Source organism: Chelonoidis abingdonii, chromosome 2 (assembly GCF_003597395.2).
Source record: "Chelonoidis abingdonii isolate Lonesome George chromosome 2, CheloAbing_2.0, whole genome shotgun sequence".
In the NCBI taxonomy this organism is placed as follows: Eukaryota; Metazoa; Chordata; order Testudines; family Testudinidae; genus Chelonoidis; species Chelonoidis abingdonii.
In genome coordinates, this window is record NC_133770.1 from 39284961 (window position 1) to 39296573 (window position 11613).

The following is an 11613-nucleotide window of genomic DNA, read 5'->3' on the forward strand; positions in this document are numbered from 1 at the left end:
GCTCTGCAGTAGGCAGCGTATAGACCTGGCTCTTGTTGCAAACAAGAGCTGCACCTCACGGGCCCGATCTTGCGGATGTTCCCTAGAGACTCTCCCCTGCCTAAGGTCTACAGCTCTGGGTACCCTTGGGGATTTCCGCGGCACTGCGCGCAGCAGCAAGCACCGCACTACGCGGGGGCAGTGAATGTTTCCAGGCTCTGGCTCTCCTTTCACCTCGCTGCCGGAGCAATGTCTGTATTACGAGGAGCGTCCTATCTGGTGGTGATTCCCTATGGGGACAAACAAACTGCCCGCAGCGCCTACTGAATCCTCAGCTCAGCAGCAACCTTCGCCCCGGGGTTGTGTGGCGGGGGGGAGACTTCGGCATGTCGACGCTTCTGCTTCTGCCGAGGACTCTGTTGCAGGGAGCGACCCAGCTCGTACGCGGCTGCTGCTAGTTTGGGTGACCTCGCTAATCCCACGTTGGGGTTGACAGGAGACCTGCTGCCAACCACTTGGCTGGAAAAGCAGCCGCTGCTCCACTGAGTGTCTTGTATAAAAAATAAATCTCCCTCGTGGCGACTCTTGGCTGACTGCTCAGCAAGGAACAACTTCGGGTGGCTTCCAAGTGCTGCTGCTGCGGAAACGCCTTGTCTGTTTTTTGGGAAAGCTGGAGGATGTTTATCGTTATAGTGAAACCGCTTGTTGAGTGTGTCACCCGCTAGAGGAGGGGGAAAGCCGGGGATTTTTTCTTTTTATTTTTTTGCAACCCTAGGACAACTTGTACTTCAAAGTTCAAACAGATCAGCCACAGTCATAACTCTCGCCCTTTACGGGCACCGGGACTCCCCCTCCCTGCGCTCAAGGGCACGTCACTGGAAACACAGGGCATTTGCTCCGTTTGCGCAGGCTAAGCAGCTCCGACCAACTCTCAGGGGCGGGGGAAGAAGCCGGAGCCTCCCCCCGGCACCAAGCCCTTTTCGTCAACTTGAGGGTGCTCCGCAGCAGGCGCAGATTGTCTCCGCCCGCCGCGGGCAGGCAGCTCCTCACCCCAAGCTGCGGCGGGGAGAGACCAGATCGGCTCCCCCAGCCCCGGCACAGGCAGAAACGGAGCGTGAGCAGCTGCCCCGAGCTCTGCCGACAGGCGCACACTGCGCGGCTTGCTCCGGAGCCGTTTCTCCCCTCCCCTCCCCTCCCCTCCCCTAGTCGCCAGATCGATGAGCTAAACAGAGCTCTTCGCCGTCAGGCCACTGCCCCGGGGGCACTTTGTTCTGTTTCCTTTACAAGGATCGCAGTGAGCTTAAAATCACCCAAATCCGCGCAGCAGCGCGCAGCTGGCTGAGGAGACGGGGGCAAGTGTTGCAGCTGAGCCGACAATGGGACTGCGCCGCGCATCGCGCATGTGCAGCTGAGAAATAAAGTTTGTTTTTTGACTCGCTTCCTTCTGACAATGCGGTATGTGAACAGAGCACACACACAGCTGTCTGGGCACACGTACACACGTATCCAGACTTGAGGGCTGATGTCTTAATTAATAAAGAATAATCGATTGTAATTTCGAATAAAAGCTATTGCCTTTTTCAGGAGCAAATTAAGTAAGGGGGCACCCACGTGGCTTCTGCCTTTCAAAAATGGGGCTATGAGAAAATTCCATTTCTTCCCCTCTACTGCATTCGTCTGGAGAAAGTTCCTTCCAAGCAGAGCTTAATGCGGTGCATATTGTACGCGACAGACTTGTCTCTCTGATAGCTTTTGATAATTTCTAATGCAGTATCCAGCACTAAAACCAATAAGAAAGGTTGTATTTGTTGGTGACAACAGAGTAATGTACAGATGCCAGTGGGATGTAAGCAACAACTTTCTGTCTTCATCAGATATGCTGCTTATCTTTGCGTTTTACAACATTCATATTTTTTTCAAAAAAGGCTCCTTCTCTGAGGAGGTTGTGAAGGCTAGGAGTACAACAGCGTTTACAAGAGAACTGGATAAATTCATGGAGGTTAAGTCCCTTAATGGATATTAGCCAGGATGGGTAAGGAATGGTGTCCCTAGCTTCTGTTTGTCAGAAGGTGGAGATGGCTGGCAGGAGAGAGATCACTTGATCACTGCCTGTTTGGTTCACTCCCTCTGGGGCACCTGGCATTGGCCACTGTCAGTAGACAGGATACTGGGGTAGATGGACCTTTGGTCTGACCCAGTAGGGCCGTTCTTATGTTCTTATGACTCCAGATATTAAATTATTAGATAACCTAGTCGCTGCATTGGACTCTTAAGGTTTTAAAACTCCACTACTAGAAGGATACGGTGTTTGTGAATTACTATTTTTAATGAGCTCCATGCCAAGTATCATAATTACTTTACAAATTTGGAGTCTGGCTTTATAATTGATCTTGCAGAACTAAGATTATATTTATAAATAAATATAACCCCAGAGATCATCATTATAGCATCTAAAGTAAACAGTAGAGTTGAAATATGAAATTAAGATTGACAGAGTTTGAACATACCTAGGTTGCACACCCTGCTCCAGTTTCCTTTGATGGTGATTCTAAATAAGTTGAATATCTGTGAACAAAACTTCTTACTTATATAGTATTTAACCCAAATATTGGCCAAGTTACTCTATGTCCGATGTGTTTCAAATTCTAACGGATAGTATAAAGCTATATAGCTCAAAATGTAAAACAAAATCTCATAATGATTTTGGAAACTGTTTCTGTTTGTTTGTTATTCTTTAAGGCTTTAAATGTAACAACTACAATGAAAAATATTACTTATGACACGAACGTGTTATCTGATAGGTAATAAGAAAGGTTTCTAAATACCTTGCAGTTGAAAGAAATTATTTGAGCCTCATTTAAAAGTTTAGCAAAGTTTACCCAGGTTTTAAGAAAGTTATATTACGTTAATAAATAATCCGTGAAATCTGTTCAGTTGCAAATAAAATGGACTGAAACTAACAGCATTATCCACCACAATCAACTGTTTCAATGTATATTTAGTTCGAAACCTTCTATTTAAAAAAAACTGGCTGTATGCTTCGCTCCAAAAAGAAATAGGACTCGTCAAATGAGACTGTCAAAGAGGTCACTTGCAACAGAAAATATTTTGGGAAATTGTCACCACGTGTATTTGACAAAGCAACAGCTGTTCAACACATTTCTGTCATTCTAATTTCGGGTTCTTAAGTTAAATTACAAAAATAAACAAACACTAATGATTTACGTTCAACGTTTTTTAAGGAAGTAAAGATGTTAATTACAGATATAATTGATTTGGCTGGCTAGACAAGTCAAGTGTTCAGAGATATTAAGAAGCCAAAATTACAATAATAAACGTATCCACATATTCCTGCTTTATTTCGTTCCTGTACGTTGTGATGGTTTACTTACATAGATGGCAATAAACTATGAAAAATCGTATAGAAACTCAGTTTACAGCGACATCATTGATTCTTGCAGAAGTACTCAAGACAGACAGTCATTTATGGAAATAACGTGGTTGTCAGACCTAATTGCGTGGCCTGTGAGTGCTTGTAATGGAAAACCTGTAGCCTTAGGCATGTTAACTGATAACTGATGCATTTCTGGTTTCAAGTTTAAAATAAAACAAGAAACCCAACCATTATTCAAGTGAATCTCGCTAATTCACATTAATATGGATGGTCTTTAATCTTGTCCCTTGATTCATTAGAAGATGCAGTTCTCATGAGAAAATGAGATAATATTCCCTTCAACTCAGTGCACAGCACAGCTGTTGTTGGCCTGTGCTTTTTGAAACACTGAAGAAAAAAACTTTTCACAGGCTTTACTTTCGTGTTTGTGTCAGTGAGGATGCATTGCAACAGGTTGTTCAGTTCCCTGTCTGAGGTCAGGTAAGTATTTCTTAAGTACTCTTATCGCTTAAATTGTGTTTATAATTACATTGTGCGAAGTCTGGAGGTAACTTTTTTTCCCCAGAAGGAGTCTAAAATCATCACAGATATATGGTTCATTTAAATAGCATAATTGCTTTGGACTATATAGGTAATTTACAAAGAATCAAGACTGCTTGAAATTGAGTTACATTTAGTTGATGGGTTTATGTATTGTATTGTCCTGGATTTGTATTATCATCTGAATGCAACAGTCTTAAAGACTCCTGTTTACGACTTCAAGCCAATCCGTTAATGCTTTCAGTGTCTGAGAAGGATTTAAAAGTTGATGGCAGAACTTGCAGCTCCTAAATCACATTTTCAATGTTCCTTAGAATTATGTAAAGTTACAATAATATAGCAGAATTCATCCTACTCATTAGTCTTGTGTAGTATTTGGTTGCTTGCATTATACTTACAACTTATCTTGGCAACCAGACTTGTTTAAGTTTGTTAATAACTGCTTTAAGTATTCAGATAGGTCCGCAAAATTACTTTTTAGTTGCCTAATGTCGCCATCAGTTAGCAGGTCTGAGGCTTTAGTGGAAAGAGTGATGCAGAGAGCTTACTGGATTTCCTCTGTGGCTTAGAGGTTAACACTGTTAACTTCAGCTGATAACTTTTTCCCAGCGAAGTGAATTATTATTGGTATTTAGGGTGTCCGGAAAACTAAATACTTTCTTAGAGAAGAAAATATTGGTCTTGGGGATCGTCATGGCATAGTGTTTCCTATATTAAAATGTAGTCAACGAGTCATTTTAGTTCGTTAATTACTTTAACATGGGGTTGGCCCCCGAGTTAATTTTACAAAGACTCAATAAGAGAAGTACAATTAAAACCATATAATATTTCATTTTTCCCTAAATGTTGACCTATACCTAAATAGAATAACTTTGTGGGTCCTCGTCTCAGATTTCTGTCGATTCGTTTAATTTATAAAATCTTTTAAAATACATATATTTTTAAAAATAATTTTGTTGACTGATGCCAGAAACCTAAAGAAATGTCAAACACGTTAGAAATTAGTCATTCCTTTCTCATGACTTGAAAAAGCATCATTGGCATTTTAATAGAGATTTGTAAATGGTATTGAATAGTGTACATTTGCTTTGTGGAAGTTAGTATCCGTACAGTACAAATTCAGAGAAAGGATAGGAATAACGACGTAACAAAATAAATATAACTAAATTAAAAGGAAGGTGAAACAATACAAGTCAGCTTACATAAATGAAACCAGCAAATATAACCTCGTAGTCCTGAATACTTTATTCAGACAGAGGCAGACACGTGTGTGTAGTTACATCACTGGTTTCCTGTAGAACCTTCAGAGCTTGAGCAGACACCGAGAAGAACATGTTGTGTTCCAAAACTGAAAGAAGCCTTAAATCACTTTAAGGATCTGAAACCAATTAGGTCTTTGTGTGTGTGTGTGTGTGTCTATTAATACGTGTGAGTGTGTATTTTGAGTTACGGCTGAAGACTCTTCGTGTCTCTCTAGATAGAGACGCAGAACATGCACAGAGAGAGCTGAGATATATCCGCACGTTGGTAATGCAAAACAATGCTCCCAGACAATGCGAAGTAAACAGAGTCTGTGCTAATAAGGCGCAGAGGTTGGCACGCCAATACTGAAATCTTGACCGCGAAGATCAGCTTTGTGTGTTACCTAGCGAAGACACAAAAGCACACAGCCGTTATTCCTTCAATTGCTGCGTGTAAGTGTGGGGGCAAATAAATGCCGCGCCGACAGGATACTATACCCCGGTTTGCGAGAGAAAAAGGAGGTTTAACAAGAGGCACCGGCAGCAGAGCGGGCTGGAAGTCGCTGTCGTGTGGTTGCTATTAGCAACAAATCAGCTGAACAGCTTGCGAGCTCTAAGCACCTAGCAGGGAGGTGGCAAGGAAAGCGCCGGGAATAGAGAGGCCACGGCTTGTGGGGCTCGCTGGAGTCACCTAGAGAGCACGGAGAACCCCGCGAGGCAGCTGCCAAGGGAGGAGAGGAAGGCACTCCCACGGCAGGCCCCATGTTCCTGGGTGCACACACCTCCAAGAAAAGAAAAGCCAATCCACTTACAGAGAGACAAGATGGCAGATCCTAGCGGGTACGTTATATACACCCCCTCCCTGCATAAGTGGACCTTCCTGCATGGGAGATCAGTCAACGCGAAGGAGATACACGATGTCAGTGCTTATAATGTGAGGTTATCTACCCGCCCCTCAGGGCAAGAAGGCAAAGTCATATACACGCCACTCCGAGGATAAAGAGAGAAGTTATATACACCCCTCCCTACCCATGCCAGGAGGGTGAGGTATTATACACCCCTCTCCGAGCACGGAAGGCGGGTTACATACACGCCTCTCCATTTGTAGAGGACAACTTGTACACGCCTTTCAGAGCACAGAGTGGGAGGTTATCTATCCCCTTCCAGTGCCCGTAGGGGATGGCATACTTAAGCCTGTTAGGATCGGGTTATAGACACCCTTCTCCGTACCTATGTGATTAGGTTATATGCAGCCCTCTTCATACTCGTTTGTCATCGCATTTCCGTGTCCTTCCAACAACCTCTCCTCCCCCCTCCCCCACACACTCAGGGTGACCCACAGCGAAAATGCAACTCTGTATTTCCTCGCCCGGCGACTGAGGCCCCAAGGCTCAGCTACAAACTGGGTCTCCTGGGAATTTCGCAAACTGCCACCTATGTGCACTCAAAACCCCTAATGACTTAATTCCAGCACGAGCTGCGGCCTCACGAGCACCAAAAACACCCCTTGCTAGAAAGCAGACGTCCTCCTCACCCAGTCGCATGTACTGTCCAAGAGCAGCAGAAATAATGTTCCCAAGATAATTATTTTATTTTAAGAAGAAATACGTCTGAGCCGAGGGAGTTGTTTTATGATTGCTTGCTGAGGCTACACGAGAGGCAGTGATTGTATTGCATAGGTTTCACCAGGCGCTCTGATGACATTTTTCTCTGATCATTCGAACATCTCCACCTGAAAGCAAGTCCTACGGTCTGTCAGTCTCTGAGGCCTCCACTACAGCAGCGGCTTCAGAGATTGTGTATTCTCTTTTCTAGTCGATCAAAAGTGCCTGGGCAGAGAAGGTTCCTGGCGATCATTTTCACCGATTCAGAATTGAAGAGTTAAAAATGTCAGTGTTGAGGGAAATGTCAATGATCGTTATTCTCAGCAAACGTCAGAACAAGACACAAAGAGCATTTCCAACTAATCTGGGATTTGAGTCATTCTGTAGTTTCACCACTGTCGCTGGGAAATAGCACCAGAGGAAACTTTTTAGGGGGGTAGTTTTTTATTTTCTTATGTTGTTAGCTGTGCGATTTTAAATGCTTCTGTATCATAAAGGAGATTTCGCTGAGCTTCTTTGTGCGAAATAGTCGCTACAGGGGAAGCCACACTGCAGTGGAAAATGTAAATACCATAGAGATGGTCAGAGAGGAAAAGAATTTGCATTTTTTTACAGCGATTAAAAATACAGCCCTTTGTCTCTGTATCTGAGGTGCGATATTCAGCAACGTGCCATTAAAATACAAGCACCAAATGGCATCTAAGTCACCTTCGTTTATTCGGGGGGAGGCCTGGATTTCTTCAAATGGCCCCTGCCTTAGCTTTGGTCTGCTGAAGCGTTGTTTCCTATTTTTGCCGCTGGATGCAGGCAGAATTTGGAGGGACCTCTCTGGACGCCAAATATTTCGCGTTTGAAGCAAGTCTCATGGAGAACTGAGACTGCTGGAGCTGCCGGGGTTGCTCTAAACCAGCCAATGAGCATTGCCCCAGCCCCCATTCACGTTGTGGTCAGGAGTTCACTTTCCCTCAAAACGGGATCCGCTTTAGGGCTCCCAGTAGCATCGTAAGGAAACGCGTGTGAGTGTGTGTGGGGACTCCATGATTCACAGACTCCAGGACTTGCGTGTCAGTGGGTCACGGCTTCTCAAGGGACATTCTTCCTTATTACACGAATCAGTGCGCTCTGGTTATTAAATAAGCCCGTTTGTCTGTGACTTGGTTGCATTGCACTCGTGTACCGGCTTGGAGTTATGTGTGTGCGTGTGGACGGCGATCGGTGCCTGAGGGATTCGTGTCCTTCACACAGTGTCACCACAGGAGAACAGATGGGGAGCAGCTTTTTCTTCTTTCCCTTCTCCAGCAATGCCCAGAGAAATGTGGGGTTCATTGATCTGCATAGCCTTGGTTGGAAAGAATGCTTGTTTCGCAGAATGAGCAGGGACCTGCAGCTGGGAATGGCTCTCGTTCTGGAAGTGGTTATAGTCGGCCAACATTGTTATTTGCTAACGGTGGCCGCTGGGAATGATTGCTTGTATAGCAAATATCGCTGCTTCGGCAACGGCTGTTCATTTGCCCAGCATCGCTACTGCAATGGGTGCTTGCTTTGGGCACAGTTACCGGGGAGAAAGATGGCAACTGGCAATGGTTGCTTCTTTGTTAAGGGATGAATTTGGCTGTGGCTGCTCGTTGGATTGCAGGGGGCAGTGGTTGCTACTTGGCGACTGCTCATGATCGCAACTGGCAATGATGATTTTCAAGCTACCTGTAAGAAGGGTGGGTGCTTTTCTCTTGCTTTCGTTTCCCCGTTAGCTCTCCGGCTTGCGATGGCTGTGCAAGGAGCATGTGTCTTTCTGTGGCCTGGCGGCTGATCAGAAGAAACGTCGGGTCTCCCCGCAGCGTCTCAGCTTCGCAATTGCTCCGTCGCTCACTGCCTTGTGCGCGGCCTGAAAATTCCCATTTGAATTTGGCGGTAGAGAAGTGGGAAGTTCAGTCTGCGAGCGGAGCTGCGCAGGCGCAAGATGGCCTCTTCCCCCCCAGTCTGAGCCGCTGCAGCAAGGAGCCTTGTACGCTTCGGTGGCGGCATTGAGCAAACCCGCAGCGGACGGAGTGGGTGGGGGGAATTTGCAGATGCACATATTTTCTTTGACGCTCACTGCTCCAGATGAAGAAGCCGTGGGGGTTATTTTAACATAACCGCGCGTTAATGCGGGGAAATAATACCCCCAGTAAGGGCAGGGCTGCTTTTCGCCCCCCAAAAAGCACAACACGATTCATTTTCGGCGCCTAACACCGCTTGTTTCGCTTCCTCCAAATTCGAGAAGGAAAATATGTGCCAGTCACCACATGGAGGTACGGGCATCAGTTTCAGTGCGATGTGCCGCTGAGATAGAACTAAAATTAACATCTGTAGCGAGGCACACAGGAACTGAAAGGAGAACGTCGTATCCCTAATTCGGTATCCAGGCTCAAGCACCAAAATCACCTCCGTGGCTCTCTTCATGGTTTCAAGATATTTGCATGCTGCAGCCCAGCTTCAAAGCGACAGCACAGAATGCAAGTTTTTCTTTCGTCTCTTCGAGAAACGAGCCCCAAATGTGTTCCTGGGTCCTTTTTTAGCCACGCGTTTGACATTTTTAAATGCATACAATTAATCGGTGCATTAAATAAAGATGGATATTCAAATCCAGTAAGCACCGAGATGACACCCGGGACGCTGGAAGGTATTAGGGTTTGATCTTTTGTCTTTCTGTGACTCTTCTGGTTGATTGCAGAAAAGGGATTGCAAGAAGCAAATCTGAAAAACTACGATATCAGAATTTGAATTCATACGGCACTAAAACAGCTGTTCCGTTGGGGTTTCCTGACATGGTAACGATTTCAAGATCGGAACACTTAATGTCTTCAGCCCCTTAGATACCCCTCTACATAATTGCAAAGGCATTCCTTGTATAGGACCTATTAAGAAAAGGCGAAGAAAAAGAACCTGCCTATACAGTACTAAAATAAAGGAAATCCGTTTCAAGTACCCAGAGTAGAAGCAAGGACATTAAAATTAACAGCGGAAACAGGAAACACTTATCTATGTAAACATTGTCTCAGAATTTGACAATATCAAAATTAGGAGGGCAGAAGGTGCTTGCACGGAGGAAAACTATCCGAGTCCTGCCCAGGTAACTCACAGTGTAGGTTGCCTTTGCTTTTCTCTGTCTAGCTAGAAAACGGGAGCTCGTTGTACATGTGCATCTAGAAACACCCGATCTTTGTGAATCTGTTTGGTGGTAAAGGTCGGAACTGCAAGAGCTCATTTGTGATGTTCTGAAAGGTAATAACCAGCAATATATTAGGAGAGGCTACGTACAGGGCCAGGGTCAATGTGAAGGATCGCTTGCAAGTCATAGAGCTGCAACAAACAGAAGTGTTCACGCTTCCCTCCCAGCATTAATCCGCGAGAGCCTTGCAAAGAGTCGTTGTGGCTTCTCACTGGAAATTGCTAACGAAACAAGTCGATTCTTTGGCAGCAATGAGGGTGGGGAACGGAGTGACATGCTTGATAGTGTTGGAGAATGAAAGGAAGAAATTTACCTGCACTTTACATACATGTTTAACGCTTAAATTTTCTCTGCCTTTGAATATGAAACATCAGAGTCTCAATGCCCCCATTCATTTCCAAAGAACCGAAGAAAAGCTTCTTTGAACCGAGTTATCTAAAAAGATGCCTTTCTTCTCAGGCACCTTGGCATGTGAATGAAAGAAGCTTCTTGCTCTCCTGTCTAATTACGTGACGCTAAAGGCTCCTTGGAGTTCACCTTGGAACTGCAATAGCTACACGCTGATACTGGCCTATGAAAGACAATGAAATGGGTTGTTTTAAGCACTACTTCGTAACTCGGGACACAATTCTGCTTGTGGGAAAAAAAGTTCTGAAATACTTTTTAAAAGAGGGGATCGAGTGGGCCATTAAATTCGCATGCACCATTCTGGGTGGACACAAGTTATGCGTGGAGCAATTGGCAGCTGAACCGGAACTGAATTTTGGAGCAACGAGCAATGAAAAATGTAGTATTCCTATGCATATAAAATAAACCTGCTTTAAACTTTATCCATGTATAGGATGGATTTGATTGAACATGTTTTTACAGAAAATGCAATTGGACATCGCACACTTTGGCTTATTTTCCCAATAAAAATAATCTTTAAGATGAATCCGAGTATGAGGAATTTGTTGTATTGTCACATTAAATATCCATTTCATCTTCACGGGCTATAAAGAATCATTTAAAGACTTACCCATTTAAAGTTATCATTAAACTTATCATTTAAAGTTCTTCCCCTGACAACAGTGCATTTTACTTGCTAAGAATCTTGTGAAACCAGGAGAATGATTGAACTGCTTTGATGTAAACATCAAGATGCTATCTTGGTTTTTTTCCAAATAAATTTAGCAAAATACGTGCATCACTGTAACAAAACAGCACGTAGCAAAACATTTTCGAGGGAAGAACAGACGTACTACAGCTCCGTTAGATCGTTAGGGTTATCATTTTTAGAAGGACTGGATGAAGTGAAGTCCAGTGTATTATAGAAATTGTATAAATTCTGAAGGGAACTATCCAACTCACATTTTATTGTACTTATTCTTCACGGAAAGGTTGTATGTACCAATATTAACTCAGTTTTTATTGGAACATTTATAATTATTGAACTGGTTCCAAAATAAAGAAGCTTAGTTTGATTTATGTGCAATCCAGTGTTTTGGGCTCAATGCTGGCCTTTGTTGTGAATTAATTCATACTTTATATAGGACAGGGAGCCGGGCCAAGACAATTCTCCGTGCGACTGAACCATCTTTACTTTTAAAAAAAATATTTTGTTCCATTAAGTTTTTAAAAAGTAATCTAGAGATGGAGGGACACAAT